The sequence below is a fragment of the Eurosta solidaginis genome, chromosome 1, assembly GCF_040869045.1.
Source record: "Eurosta solidaginis isolate ZX-2024a chromosome 1, ASM4086904v1, whole genome shotgun sequence".
Classification (NCBI taxonomy): Eukaryota; Metazoa; Arthropoda; class Insecta; order Diptera; family Tephritidae; genus Eurosta; species Eurosta solidaginis.
Window position 1 is genome coordinate 119,452,818 of NC_090319.1, and position 15,761 is coordinate 119,468,578.

The window sequence follows — 15,761 nt, forward strand, 5'->3', positions numbered from 1 at the left end:
AAGTTATATATCGAGCATTCCATGGAGAATGGTGTATTTTAGCAGACTTTTGCATTGCGGTCATTATTAATATTCAATCCCTAGAAGGTTTAATGTAGTCATATCAATAGTTCCCGAGATGGTGGGGCTAGTACCTCAATGGTGCTTGTTACCGGAACGTAGATAGATAATTTATTGAGGATTGCACAGTGACTTGCACATCTCCTTCACAGCACCTCATCCTAGCCGACTTCCTTGATGAACCCTAGCAGTGTTCTTGGCTTGAGAGATTAAATGTGGGAATGCTCTGGCCATGGTGAGCCCATAAACTTAGCCCTACGTCTTGAAATTGCGTCGCATTCTAGAAGGATATGGTCCGCCGTCTGCTGATCCATCACAAAATCGGCATGTGTTGTTCGATATTATACCCAGCTTTTGCATGTGACTGTTCAGTCTACAGTGTCCTTTAAGAATAGCCGTTAAGATTCTTAGGTTATCTTTCGAGAGGTCTATTAATGCCCTATATCGAGTTGTGCTGTAACCCCCTAACAGTAATTTAGATTGACTCAGGCCTGGCATATTGCGCCAGTGTTCTTCTCTCTTCTCCCTCCCTTCTACTAATAGGGGCATTTATTGAGTGAGCCAACTGCCAGGAACGGCTCGGGATCGATGGGTCAACAGTTGCTGCCTCTCTTTCCAGGTTGTCCGCCTGCTGTTGTTGTAGCAGTGCTTCACCCCATCCAATAGGTGCGACCGATCACAAATTGTCATCAATGTCCTCTAACGGGAGTCCAAGGAAACTTTCTGTTTCAACAGGGGTGGACCATAATGAGAGGAGTGTTAGGGGCGTTGGTTCCACAATACAGTTAAAGAGATGGTTGGTGTCATGTGGGGCAGGACAATGTTTTGTATGTCGGGATTGATTCTCGATAGGTAAGAGTTTAACCTGTTACGTTATCCAGCTCGAAGTTGAGCTGGAGTGACTACTCGCGTTTCCATAGGGAGAGAGCGTTCCTCCTCTGCTAGTTTTGTTCTTTGAGTACAGGAATCACCGGCATAGAGGTCCGACGCCTGTTTGTGGAGTTCACTGAAGACATGCTTGTGTTTTTTAGCTTCATACGGCTGTGTTCTCAGGTGCCGTATTTCCTCATAATGCAATGACGCCGTGAACAACAAGAGCCATAAAAGATTTATAAAAGTTACGAGGACGCTGGATTTTGGGATCTAGCCCAGATTAACCTGTCCGATGCAACCATCCCTTGCACGTGAAACACTGACAAGAGTATTTATTTTTATACTCAGTTGAGCAGAGCCCACAGAGTATATTAACTTTGATTGGATAACGGTTGGTTGTACAGGTATAAAGGAATCGAGATAGATATAGATTTCCATATATCAAAATCATCAGTATCGAAAAAACATTCGATTGAGCCATGTCCGTCCGTCCGTCCGTCTGTCCGTTAACACGATAACTTGAGTAAATTTTGAGGTATCTTGATGAAATTTGGTATGTAGGTTCCTGGGATTTCATCTCAGATCTCTATTTAAAATGAACGATATCGGCCAATAACCACGCCCACTTTTTCGAAATCGAAAATTTCGAAAAAGTGCGATAATTCATTACCAAATACGGATTAAGCGATGGAACTTGGTAGGTGAGTTGAACTTATGACGCAGAACAGAAAACTAGTAAAATTTTGGACAATGGGCGTGGCACCACCCACTTTTAAAAGAAGGTAATTTAGAAGTTTTGCAAGCTGTAATTTGGCAGTCGTTGAAGATATCATGATGAAATTTGGCAGGAACGTTACTCTTATTACTATATGTCTGCTTAATAAAAATTAGCAAAATCGGAGAACGACCACGCCCACTTTAAAAAATTTTTTTTTTTAAATTCAAATTTTAAAAGAAAAGTTAATATCTTTACAGTATATAAGTAAATTATGTCAACATTCAACTCCAGTAATTATATGGTACAAAAAAATACAAAAATAAAAGAAAATTTCAAAATGGGCGTGGCTCCGCCCTTTTTCATTTAATTTGTCTAAGATACTTTTAATGCCATAAGTCGAACAAAAATTTACCAATCCTTGTGAAATTTGGTAGAGGCTTAGATTCTAGGACGACAACTGTTTTCTGTGAAAAAGGCCGAAATAGGTTGAAGCCACGCCCAGTTTTTATACACAGTCGACCGTCTGTCCTTCCGCTCGGCCGTTAACACGATAACTTGAGCAAAAATCGATATATCTTTACTAAACTCAGTTCACGTACTTATCTGAACTCACTTTGAATTGGTATAAAAAATGGCCGAAATCCGACTATGACCACGCCCACTTTTTCGATATCGAAAATTACGAAAAATGAAAAAAGTGCCATAATTATATACCAAATACGAAAAAAGGGATGAAACATGGTAATTGTATTGGTCTATTGAGGCAAAATATAACTTTAGAAAAAAACTTGGTAAAATGGGTGAGACACCTACCATATTAAGTAGAAGAAAATGAAAAATTTTTGCAGGGCGAAATCAAAAGCCCTTGGAATCTTGGAAGGAATACTGTTCGTGGTTTTACACATATAAATAAATTAGCGGTACCCAACAGATGATGTTCTGGATCACCCTGGTCCATATTTTGGTCGATATCTCGAAAAAGCCTTCACATATACAGCTAAGGGCCACTCCCTTTTAAAACCCTCATTAATACCTTTAATTTGATACCCATATCATACAAACACATTCTAGAGTCCCCCTGGTCCACGTTTATGGCGATATCTTGAAAAGGCGTCCACCTATAGAACTAAGGCCCACGCCCTTTTAAAATACTCATTAACACCTTTCATTTGATGCCCATATCGTACAAACAAATTCTAGAGTCACCCCTGGTCCACCTTTATGGCGATATCTCGAAATGGCGTCCACCTATAGAACTAAGGCCCACGCCCTTTTAAAATACTCATTAACACCTTTCATTTGATACCCATATTGTACCAACGCATTCTAGAGTCACCCCTGGTCCACGTTTATGGCGATATCCCGAAAAGGTGTCCACCCATACAACTAAAGCCCACTCCTTTTTAAAACACTTATTAACACCTTTCGTTTGATACCCATATTGTACAAACGCATTCTAGAGTCAACCCTGGTCCACTTTTATAACGATATTCCGTAAAGGCGTCCACCTATAGAACTAAGGCCCGCTCCCTTTTAAAATACTCATTAACACCTTTCATTTGATATCCATATAGTACAAACAAATTCTAGAGTCACCCCTGGTCCACCTTTATGGCGATATCTCGAAAAGGCGTCCACATATAGAACTAAGGCCTACGCCCTCTTAAAATACTCATTAGCACCTTTCATTTGATACTCATATCGTACAAACAAATTCTAGAGTCACCCCTGGTCCATCTTTATGGCGATATCTCGAAAAGGCGTCCATATATGGAACTTAGGCGCACGCCCTTTTAAAATACTCATTAATACCTTTCATTTGATACCCATATCGTACAAAATAAATTCTAGAGTCACCCTTGGTCCACCTTTATGGCGATATCTTGAAAAGGCGTCCACCTATAGAACTTAGGCCCACTCCCTTTTAAAATTATCATTAACACATTTCATTTGATACCCATATCGTACAAACAAATTCCAGAGTCAGGCCTGGTCCACCTTTATGGCGATATCCCTAAATGGCGTCCATCTATAGAACTATGGCCCACTTCCTCTTAAAATACTCTTTAATACCTTCCATTTGATACACATGTCATACAAACACATTGCCCTAGGTTCTTTTTACAACGTGGTGATTTTCCCTTACTTTGTCTCCACAGCTCTCAACTGAGTATGTAATGTTCGGTTACACTCGTACTTAGCCTGCCTTACTTGTTTTAATTTAATTTATTTATTATTTCGGCTTTTTATGCCTAAAACTTAAACTACTAAGTACAACTCATTGTTATAATCACTTATTTCTATTGAATATGCTGTTGGAATGCCTTGCCGATCAGCATATTTACTAGCGTGACAAAGGGACGAGTCTGGGAGCCACTCATTTAAGGAAGGTTGAAAAGCACGCGTTTCCAATCCTCCAGTGCTCCCATCTTAAGGGAACAAAATTTGGAACTTATATTTTTCAATTATATTTGTACTTTAAGCTGTCGGAATGTATTAGTCTCCGATCAACACAGCTAAACATGTCTTTGGATGTTGGAAATTGAAAATAACGTGTATCCAATCACCCCTCCACTTTGTTTAGTAAAGACGCTGTCGGAATGCATAATGATTCCGATCAGCACAGCTCAACATATAATGGGAGGTTGAAAAGGACGTGTTTCCAATCCCCCCTGCTCCAACTTTTGTTTGGCCTTATTTTCGCTATTTTTGTTACACATTATATAATTTTATTGTTATATTAATGCTGTCGAAATGCGAGTGATTCCGATCAGCAACAGTAAATATCGGCTGGAAATACCGAATTCCAGCGAAATTAGTTGTTGGAACTTCTGGAGTTACAGGTGGCAACAGTAAATATCGGCTGGAAATACCGAATTCCAGCGAAATAAGTTGTTGGAACGTCTGGAGTTACAGGTGACGACCGATTTTCTTTTCCTTAGGGCCGGATGCATTGCTGCTTCCAATATTACCATTCCCTTTTCGCGCTCCAGTATCGGATATATCATGTAAAAAATAAGAGGAGAAAAACTTTATCTTATTGGAAGGGTTTTACAATGCTCCAATAAACTTTTTTTAAAAGTATTGAAGCTATTACTAGTTTTTATGTGATTAGGAAGTTCATTGAAATATTTCAGGCCCTTATATATATGACCATCCTAAAAAGATTCTTTTCCGGCAAACGCAGCAAACTCATTTCTCAGGACCGGGGTCAGGAGAAGGACCCGGATTGGGGACGATACCTTCCCGGAAGAGGAGAGTATGTCGCAGACCCGCTGCAAGGATCTGCTGGGAGGATGACAATTTGTGGAAGGGACGCAACAAATTAAACACTGAGTCTGCCTGCTCATTACTCTCTACTTCCCTGTGGCCTAGGACCCAGGGCAACAGTGCTACGTTGTGTGCTCCTAATTGATTTATTGGGGTATCAGCGCTGAAGGTTCAGCTTAGCTCACTAACTTATGGCGAATACTTCCGCTAGAAAAATGCTCGGATGTGCTTTTAGAGGTACTGATATTTTGGCTCTGGGTCCGAAAACTCTGGCTCCAATCCCCTCTGGCGTCTTCGAGCCATCTATGTACCATACGATCTTCAGCAGACTAGTAAAACATTGCACCCGCCCATACCTATACAGCCGTACCAAGAGACGGAGCAGCCCATTACATTTTGGCACAACCGGAGCACTGCTGGACATCCAATCTATATGAAAGCTATGCATTAAGTGTTTGTACCAGTGGCTGGTGCACTCCGAACTGGACCAATGTATGCTATATTGATGCCTGCACAAATACCAAGCTATGTTTATGTGAATAATGTTACTGCTAATGTCCATTTGCACGGTTGAGCACATACAGTACCTACGTTTATACAAGGTGGAACACCCACTATCTACATGGCGATGTAGCCACCGATCAGGTTGTTGTAAGAGATTAATTAAAATATGTTATTCATAAACACTGATTCTTATATTTTCATTATCATTAAACTGTAGACTCATAACGGGTATTCTTACTGGACACTGCCTTCTGGCGTCACATGCCTTTAAATTAGGCTTGGTCAGTGATAGCAGATGTAGGAAGTGCGGGTTGGAGGAGGAAACGATCGATTCCGTTCTGTGCTCGTGCCTTGCGCTTGCCAGGCTAAGATTCCAGTTGACAGCTGTCAGATCTAGAAGCAGCAAGTGGCTTAAGTTCTAGGCAGCTTCTGGTATTTGTCAAGAGGACGGAGTTATTTTATAACATAGGTCCTGGTTGTTGATAGGGTTTTTAGCATGGTCGTTAAAACAAACTTCTGGTAACACTACGGACTCATTCAGTCTATGTGAGGTCCTCATGAACCCGCCAGTTCAACCTAACCTATATTTTGTTTTGGTTTTTACTTTAGAATCAACCGTTTAAGTAAGCGATGTCAGCTAACTAAGCGCCTTCAAATGTAGATCCATAAGGAACATGGGGTCGCCAGAGCCTCGGCTGTTAAAGAAACAGGATTCGCCACGGGTAGGTGAGGCTCACAATTGGGTTTGATAAGCTATATATTGCGCTGGCAACCCATTGAACGGGTTGCGCTACACAACCCCCTGAACCAATTTGGTATTTTAATCGCCTCTTACGCAGACATGCCTACCGCGGTTATACTCTAAGCCCCCTAACCCGCTGGAGCCATGAGAAGCGTGAGTGACCTTGGGTGTCCAAGGCAAGTTCCGTCGGGCATGGTGTTGTTGGGTGAGCGGCCAGGTAGCAGCTTGGAACAAATGCACCATTCAGGAGGATACCCTTGCTGAGCCCAGAAAATCTGGGAAAGTTGGATGTACTGGTCGGATGCAGCAAACGAGTATATTCTGTAATAGCATATGATCAACTTGGAGATAACCAAACGTTTATTTTCCTGTCCAACAGGGAACTGGTTCTAGACCCTGCTGCTAAAGAAGGATAGGCGTAGTCATATCAATTCGTTCCCGGCTTACTCGGGGAAAGCAGTTTAGCAGTACTTTGCCCTTACTGCACGTCCATACAAGAACTTCGGATAATGAATTAAACAGTTGTTATTGTTGTTGAATTAAACAGTCATCTGCATTTGTTTGTTTTTGTAGGACGCTGGGTTTTGGGATCTAGCCCAGAGCAACCTGTCCGATGCAACCATCCCTTGCACGTGAAACACTGACAAGAGTATTTATTTTTTTAATTTAATTTATTTATTATTTCGGCTGTTTAGGCCTAAAACTTAAACTACTAAGTACAACTCATTGTTATAATCACTTATTTCTATTGATTATTCTGTTGGAATGCCTTGTGATTCCGATCAGCATATTTACTAGCGTGACAAAGGGACGAGTCTGGGAGCCACTCATTTAATGAAGGTTGGAAAGGACGCGTTTTCAATCTTCCAGTGCTCCCATCTTAAGGCAAAAAAATTTGGAACTTATAATTTTCAATTATATTTGTATTTTAAGCTGTCGGAATGTATTAGTCTCCGATCAACACAGCTAAACATGTCTTTGGATGTTGGAAATCGAAAATAACGTGTATCCAATCACCCCGCAACTTTGTTTAGTAAAGACGCTGTCGGAATGCATGAAGATTCCGATCAGCACAGGTCAACATATAATGGGAGGTTGAAAAGGACGTGTTTCCAATCCCCCCTGCTCCAACTTTTGTTTGGCCTTATTTTCGTTATTTTTGTTAAACATTATATAATTTTATTGTTATATTAATGCTGTCGGAATGCGAGTGATTCCGATCAGCAACAGTAAATATCGGCTGGAAATACCGAATTCCAGCGAAATTAGTTGTTGGAACAGTCTGGAGTTACAGGTGGCGACCGATTTTCTTTTCCTTAGGGCCGGATGCATTGCTGCTTCCAATATTACCATTCCCTTTTCGCGCTCCAGTATCGGATATATCATGTAAAAAATAAGAGGAGAAAAACTGTATCTTATTGGAAGGGTTTTACAATGCTCCAATAAACTTTTTTTAAAAGTATTGAAGCTATTACTACTTTTTATGTGATTAGGAAGTTCATTGAAATATTTCAGGCCTTATATATATGACCGTCCTAAAAAGATTCTTTTCCGGCAAATGCAGCAAACTCATATCTCAGGACCGGGGTCAGGAGAAGGACCCGGATTGGGGACGATACCTTCCCGGAAGAGGAGAGTATGTCGCAGACCCGCTGCAAGGATCTGCTGGGAGGATGACAATTTGTGGGAGGGACGCAACAAATTAAACACTGAGTCTGCCTGCTCATTACTCTCTACTCCCCTGTGGCCTAGGACCCAGGGCAACAGTGCTACGTTGTGTGCTCCTAATTGATTTAGCTTTTCTACGCACGAAAGACCAGTGCTGACTTTATTTCGAACGCCGCAGATGCCTTTAGTGGGGCCTGCCTGTCTGACTGAGTATGGCAATAGTTTCATTGGGGTATCAGCGCTGAAGGTTCAGCTTAGCGCACTAACTTATGGCGAATACTTCCGCTTGAAAAATGCTCGGATGTGCTTTAAGAGGTACTGATATTTTGGCTCTGGGTCCGAAAACTCTGGCTCCAATCCCCTCTGGCGTCTTCGAGCCATCTATGTACCATACGATCTTCAGCAGACTAGTAAAACATTGCACCCGCCCATACCTATACAGACGTACCAAGAGACGGAGCAGCCCATTACATTTTGGCAAAACCGGAGCACTGCTGGACATCCAATCGATATGAAAGCTATGCATTCAAAAGTGTTTGTACCAGTGGCTGGTGCACACCGAACTGGACCAATGTATGCTATATTGATGCCTGCACAAATACCAAGCTATGTTTATGTGAATAATGTTACTTCTAATGTCCATTTGCACGGTCGAGCACATACAGTACCTACGTTTATACAAGGTGGAACACCACACTATCTACATGGCGATGTAGCCACCGATCAAGCTGTTGTAAGAGATTAATTAAAATATCTTATTCATAAACACTGATTCTTATATTTTCATTATCATTAAACTGTAGACTCATGACGGGTATTCTTACTGGACACTGCCTTCTGGCGTCAAATGCCTTTAAATTAGGCTTGGTCAGTGATAGCAGATGTAGGAAGTGCGGGTTGGAGGAGGAAACGATCGATTCCGTTCTGTGCTCGTGCCCTGCGCTTGCCAGGCTAAGACTCAAGTTGACAGCTGTCAGATCTAGAAGCAGCAAGTGGCTTAAGTTCTAGGAAGCTTCTGGTATTTGTCAAGAGGACGGAGTTGTTTTATAACATGTCCTGGTTGTTGATAGGGTTTTTAGCTTGGTCGTTAAAACAAACTTCTGGTAACACTACGGACTCATTCAGTCTATGTGAGGTCCTCATGAACCCGCCAGTTCAACCTAACCTATATTTTGTTTTGGTTTTTACTTTAGAGTCAACCGTTTAAGTAAGCGATGTCAGCTAACTAAGCGCCTTCAAATGTAGATCCATAAGGAACATGGGGTCGCCAGAACCTCGGCTGTTAAAGAAACAGGATTCGCCACGGGTAGGTGAGGCTCACAATTGGGTTGGAGAAGCTATATATTGCGCTGGCAACCCATTGAACGGGTTGCGCTGCACAACCCCCTGAACCAATTTGGTATTTTAATCGCCTCTTACGCAGGCATGCCTACCGCGGTTATACTCTAAGCCCCCTAACCCGCTGGAGCCATGAGAAGCGTGAGTGACCTTGGGTGTCCCAAGGCAAGTTCCGTCCGGCCTGGTGTTGTTGGGTGAGCGGCCAGGTAGCAGCTTGCAACAAATGCACCATTCAGGAGGATACCCTTGCTGAGCCCAGAAAATCTGGGAAAGTTGGATGTACTGGTCGGATGCAGCAAACGAGTATATTCTGTAATACCATATGATCAACTTGGAGACAACCAAACGTTTATTTTCCTGTCCAACAGGGAACTGGTTCTAGACCCTGCTGCTAAAGAAGGATAGGCGTAGTCATATCAATTCGTTCCTGGGTTACTCGGGGAAAGCAGTTTTAGCAGTACTTTGCCCTTACTGCACGTCCATACAAGAACTTCGGATAATCAATTAAACAGTTGTTATTGTTGTTGAATTAAACAGTCATCTGCATTTGTTTGTTTTTGTAGCACGTCTAATTTACTTCGTAACATCAATCTCTTGTTATAATATTGTGTTCTCTATGAATGCAACAGCGAAGTATCTAGTATTCTAGTTATCTGAAATCTCCTTGAGTCCCTTGTGCCTTTGGCCTCTCATAAAAGAGCTAATTGTGGAGCACTATTTATAGAACACTTTTCGGGTTAAATATATTAAAAACTTTAATATACTGATATTAGTTTCTTTCTCATTCTAGGTAATTTGATTTTGACGATGTGCGCATAGCAATATTCCAGCTGTGGCTGAAGGAAAAACATAAATTTGCTCAAATTATAAGAAAATTGCGGCAACTATCCCCCCGCCTTTTTAGTACCACATATAAGGCGCTAACAAGCATACTACGGGAAAGGGTCAAGACCAAAGGCTCAATATCACCTGTAAATCGACTTTAATAGCACGAATTGGGGCTTCCGGTATTATCCGTACAAAACTCATATGGCTCTGCAAACTGATGTTGAACAACACCACCAGCAAAAGCAAAATTGGGCTTCATTACTGAGCTTGCAAAGTTTCAGAAAGTGCACAGCTATAAATAGACGTTAACGTACTTATTTAGCTTGTACATATCAATATACACATATGTAAAGTTCACTAGAGCATTGTGAATGATAACTAAGTGTGATATCTTCTGCATAGACGTCAAAATTCCAAAGTGATTGGATCACCTGATTTGTATTTGACTATCGCTGTCTCATTCTGTATTTCTTTCTTTCACCCGCTGAAAATAGACGCCGCCATATTGAACAACCTGTCAAAACGCTAAAAGGTAGCCTTATTGAACATCCTGTCAGGCAGTTGACAGATAAGATGTCACACTTAGTCATCATTCACAATGCACTAGAGTAATAAGGGAATAAATTAACTTGTAAAAAAACATTTTATATATGAATTATTTATAATTAAATATTATCTGAACATAAAGGACGCGTTTCATTCATGGAAAGAGCGATTTGTCAGAAGGCCAGTTAAAGCCAAATTAAACTTCCTTAACCCTAACGCCATAGTCGTGACCATACCCATATCCATAACCATCTCTATTGTGATCGATTAATGGTGCCATAACCGTAAACAGCTGACCATTGCTGTCACGAGCTGGGAGTGTTTTGTTTGTAAAAAGTGATTGTGCAAAGTGATTGCAAAATTTGGTAATTTGTAATCAAAATAAAGTAAAAGAAAACATTATTAATAGTATTTTTTATTAATATTGCAACAAATTGGGTGCATATGTACATAGTGAAACAATTAGGTGGTGAATAAAGCCCCATATCTACACGTATCTCAATGTAAGCTGTTCACATATTAAAAGTTTAACAAATGAATAAGTATTTCTGTATTCTTACAGATTTAATTAAATATAGCACTACATATAGGCGAAGATTTATATATATTTGAGTGCAAGGACGTGAATTTAACAGTAAGTATCTTCAAATAAAACTCGGAAACTGCCACACAAAACCTTTTGGTGCATAGAACCGGCTGCCATGGGAAGTGCATTAATACTCTGTCGTTATATTTGGTAGGGTCTGTTAGGGATTGACGGTTCACCATATATACCAACACCAGCAAAGCGGTTGCATCCTGAGGTGCTCTTACCGTTTTGTCTGTTGGTCGACCAATTGCTTGATCTCGGCATTGAGAGCAATAATTTTCTTATCTCCTGGGTTGGGGTTTCGTCTCCCGGCAATTTCTTGCTATCGCATCTATGAACCGCACTATATATAATGGATAATTAAGAAAAGAAGTGAGCAGTGACGAAGAAATTGACATCTTGTTCCTCAGCATAATGGCGTTATATGCTGAAAAAAGGAAATTAAGACAAAAAAGACGATGGCATGCGCACCCCATTAATGCTAATAGGGCTCAAGCCGGATATCACCAAAAGACTTTCTTAAGAATTAAGGATATGGACGAAAGCGAACTTTTGCGCATACAAGAATGTCCCTGCCGGTTTATGACACTTTTTTAAAACTAATGGCTCCATCACTAACCAGCTTCAAACAACAATTTGGTGTGGAAGAACGTTTATCAATTACACTTCAGTAAAAAATTTCCAGATATTAACATCGTATATTGTATTAATTAGTATGATTTTTAGGTACTTGGCACATGGTATTCCTTTCAAAAACTAGCTTGGAGCCACAAAATTGGAAAGAGCACTGTGAGGATGATTGTGTTGGAGACTTGCGAGGCTATCTGGCAAACGCTTTCCCCAATATATTTAAGTGAACCCACAGAGCAGCAATAAAAAGATATAACAACTGACTTTTTCCCAAATGTTGAACATGCCAAATTGTGTAGGTGCTATTGATGGAAATCACGTTGCTATAAAATGCCCTCCGAAGTCAAGATCAATGTTTTTTTAATTATAAACAGTTTTTCAGCATCGTCTTGTTGGCAGCATGCGATGCTAAATACCAGTTTACCGCTGTAAGCGTAGGAGCTTATGGAAGTCAAAGCGATGGAGGCATTTTTCATGCAACAAGGTTTGGGGAAGATCTGTTGGAAAATCGATTACCACTTCCACCAGATACTCCTCTTCCATTATCGTCACAACCCTTTCCGCATTTCTTCGTTGGAGATTGTGCATTTCCCTTAAAAAACAATCTAATGAAGCCATATCCGGGAATGAATACGACAAGGGAACAGCGAGTTTTTAATCACAGACTGTCGCGGGCCCGTCGCGTTATAGAAAACGCATTTGGGATTTTGACTGCGCGATGGAGAGTATTGAAAACCAAAATGGAATTTTATCCTGAAATTGCAGAAAAAATAGTCTCGCATGTTTAGTGCTGCATAATTTCATTATGTTCCACGATACTAGTCGGTGGTATTGCCCAGAAAACTGCACTGACGGAGAAGGGGCGAGTGCAGAATGGAGGAACGAACTAAGAACTTGTGGAGGTTCGCTGCGGACAGTACACTCATTTCGAAGAAGGGGCCGAAATAGTACATACGAGTATCGGGAATACCTTACCAACTACTTTATGACCGTAGGTGAAGTAGCATTTCAAAATCACATCGAGTAATATATTTCAGGAGGTAAGAACGCAACTTATATACACTTATCTAGAAGTTATTTTACATTTTTTGAACAAGGACGCTTATGACTGCGTATAACAAAGCTTGCCCTCTAAGAAGATTCAGAGGAAAAGCAAAGCCGCCATGGTGGAGCAATGAGCTGAGTCTTCTAAGAAGACAGGTAAAAGAAATGTTTAAACTCGCAAAGACCGCGGAAAGCGAAGCGTGTCGGGACGAGTACAGGGATCTACTGAGGATCTACAAGCGTGAAATTACCAGCGCGAAGAGAAACTCATGGAAAAGTTTCTGTACGGACATAGAGTGCTCCAGTGAAACAGCACGGTTGAAAAAAGTCCTAGCAAAGGGAAACATAGTCCAGGGACTAATAAAGAAAGAGAACGGGGAATGGTCACGTGATAGTGAGGAATCCCTTGAGGAGCTTCTCGATACACATTTCCCATCGGGAGACGGGTTTAGAAGATAGATTTTGCTATTGAAGGGCTGGCGTTACAAAACGTAAAAAGGCAGACATACAAATATGTATAAAAAGTGGATATAAAAAAACTTCTTACTTACATATATTTGTATGCCTGCCTTTTTTGGTAATTGTTTACTTTAGCTGCAAACTGATAAAACACGTCCAGAAATGTTGGCAGAGGTGTCGGGTGACGAGTTTCGACCTCGGTATAAATAATCCAAAGGCGAAAATTAAGAAGTTTATTTCAGGCAATAGATATTTTCAAAACCCGGTTTCAAATATTCATGTGGCTGTATTTTTCATGATTTTGTTGTAGACCACAATTATGCAGAAATAATTTAGATCGCGTACCCGGCGTTGGATCAGGCTCTCGATTTTGGCTCAACCGGGGGTTATTTGTTTGTTTCTGAACACCTTTTGGTAGAAGCAAAATGTTTTTTTTTCGCCTTTGTATTGATCCCGAGGTCAAGGACCGCCTTTTGACATCTTTCCCGACATTTTTGGACGTGTTTTAGTTGTTGTGAGATAAAGTAAACAATTACCCATTTGTAGTGCCAGCCTTTTAGTTTTAAAATTACAAAAATGGCAATCACCCTACTGGTTGTCATACAAGTATTCCACAATCTCTGCTTCGTCGTTCTCCTCAATCTGAGCTTGCATGACTATCTCAGTGCACCGTTGCATCACCACCGCCTGATTTTTCTTCTTCAAACTTGATATGACTGACTTATATTGGCTCTGTAATTCTCCCGGCGAGATCTACGCGCACCTACATCCCTAAAAGTTTGGACGGTCTCATTAGGGCAGCGTCCAATTCACCACGCAAAGCTGTCGTTCGTTTTCGTTCGTGAGACCTTGATGGCTCAGACTGCGGTTGTGGCATCGGAGACGACTGAGATAAAGCAGGTGACAGCTGCGCTGTAGGAATAGGAGGCGACGTTGTATTTATAGATAGCAGCTCAGGTGAAGTGGGAGTTGCAGGGCGTGACTCGCAAACGATGGGTGTATTTTTGCCACCTTCAACACTTCTGTTTATATTTTGAGAGCTATGCCGTATTCTGTTGTAATAGAAAATTTGTTCATAATCAAACATGTTAAGTAATTCCATTATACTTACGGTCGGGGTATAATGTGGGCTCTTAAGAACTGAAGACTCTATAAGAAAATCCACTGCCTTCCATCAGACGCGCCACTTCCTGAAGTGTTTTTACTGCTCCTTATCTCTTTACTAAAACGCTCTCGTAAATTCCCCCATCGCCTTACTGCTACTGCCACTATTGGGAATAATCATACCTATGTACGCACATATTATAAGATTATTCATTATTACTTACCATCCACACCTTAATTCTCTGCGATATCCTTCCAAGCGGCACTTTTTTATTTGCGTCCTTAAAATCCCGGTTTGCATTGTCATAAAGGCATGGGAAATCGCGTACAAATTCAATTAATTTGCAGTCATCCATTATGATATGCATAAACAATAAACGAAATTAATTTGTCTTTCAAATAAACGAAACAATAGAATTTTTAATTACCAAAACAAAAAATTGGTAAACAAAAAAATTATACACACATACACAAAATGGCAAAAAAAAAATAGGCGAATGAACAATCAGCTGTTTGTGGATATGGCAGAAAACCAAAATTCAATTGGTTGGCTATGGTATGGTTATGGCGTTATCGTTATGGTATGGCACCATTAATCGATTACATTGATTTCCATAGGGTAGGTTCGATCAGCTGTTTTATCTGGTAATGGTTTTATGGTTATAAGTCACCATTAATCGGGCCTATAATTGGTGACCAAGTTATTGGTGACGATTAAGTAAGTCTTGTAGGGAAATTGAGAATGAGCTGCAACTGAAAGAATTGAGAATCAGTTTCGTGACTACTACGAAGTTCAAAACTATAAATTATAAATAATAACAAGTAAGGAAGGCTAAGTTCAGGTGTAACCGAACATTACATACTCAGTTGAGAGCTGTGGAGACAAAGTAAGGGAAAATCACCATGTTGTAAAAAGAACCTAGGGTAACCCTGGAATGTGTTTGTATGACATGTGTATCAAATGGATGGTATTAAAGAGTATTTTAAGAGGAAGTGGGCCATAGTTCTATAGATGGACGCCATTTAGGGATATCGCCATAAAGGTGGACCAGGGGCCCTATTCGCTAACTGTGAGTTTTAAAGTGTACACAAGAAATTGTGTAAACTTTGAAATTCTGATTCTGTAAAGCAAAACTGTGAACAAAAAAACTCACTGATAAAAACTTGGTGAGTTTTCTTGACAGCCAGTGTACACTATTGTGACATTCAAAACTCATACGCACTGTTACAGAATGATATTTTTGTTTTCGTGGCGTTTGATGAATATTTTCTCACTGACATAAGACTTTTACATTCAGCGCTCATTCAGCAAAACAATGTGCACAATAATTTACAGAATCGCATGAAAATGTAAAGTGTAAATTATGTGTGCAAATGAGTTTTTAATG

The 15,761-nt window shown here is 40.5% G+C and overlaps 2 long non-coding RNA genes across 2 annotated transcripts in view; one reads left to right on the plus strand and one right to left on the minus strand.

The window, feature by feature from the left end:
• The window catches only part of LOC137236769 (uncharacterized), a 64,978-nt gene extending 54,314 nt beyond the window's left edge, over positions 1–10,664 (plus strand). The window contains exon 4 of the long non-coding RNA XR_010948625.1: positions 9,964–10,664. This is a non-coding gene — a long non-coding RNA (uncharacterized lncRNA). The remainder of the gene's footprint in view (positions 1–9,963) is intronic.
• A 748-nt stretch (positions 10,665–11,412) lies between these two features.
• LOC137236768 (uncharacterized) lies at positions 11,413–15,224 on the minus strand. Its single transcript, XR_010948624.1, has 3 exons — positions 14,598–15,224; positions 14,381–14,537; positions 11,413–14,321 (listed from the first exon to the last, which is right to left on the minus strand). It is a non-coding gene; the product is annotated as an uncharacterized lncRNA (long non-coding RNA).
• Between the last annotated feature and the right edge of the window lie 537 nt (positions 15,225–15,761).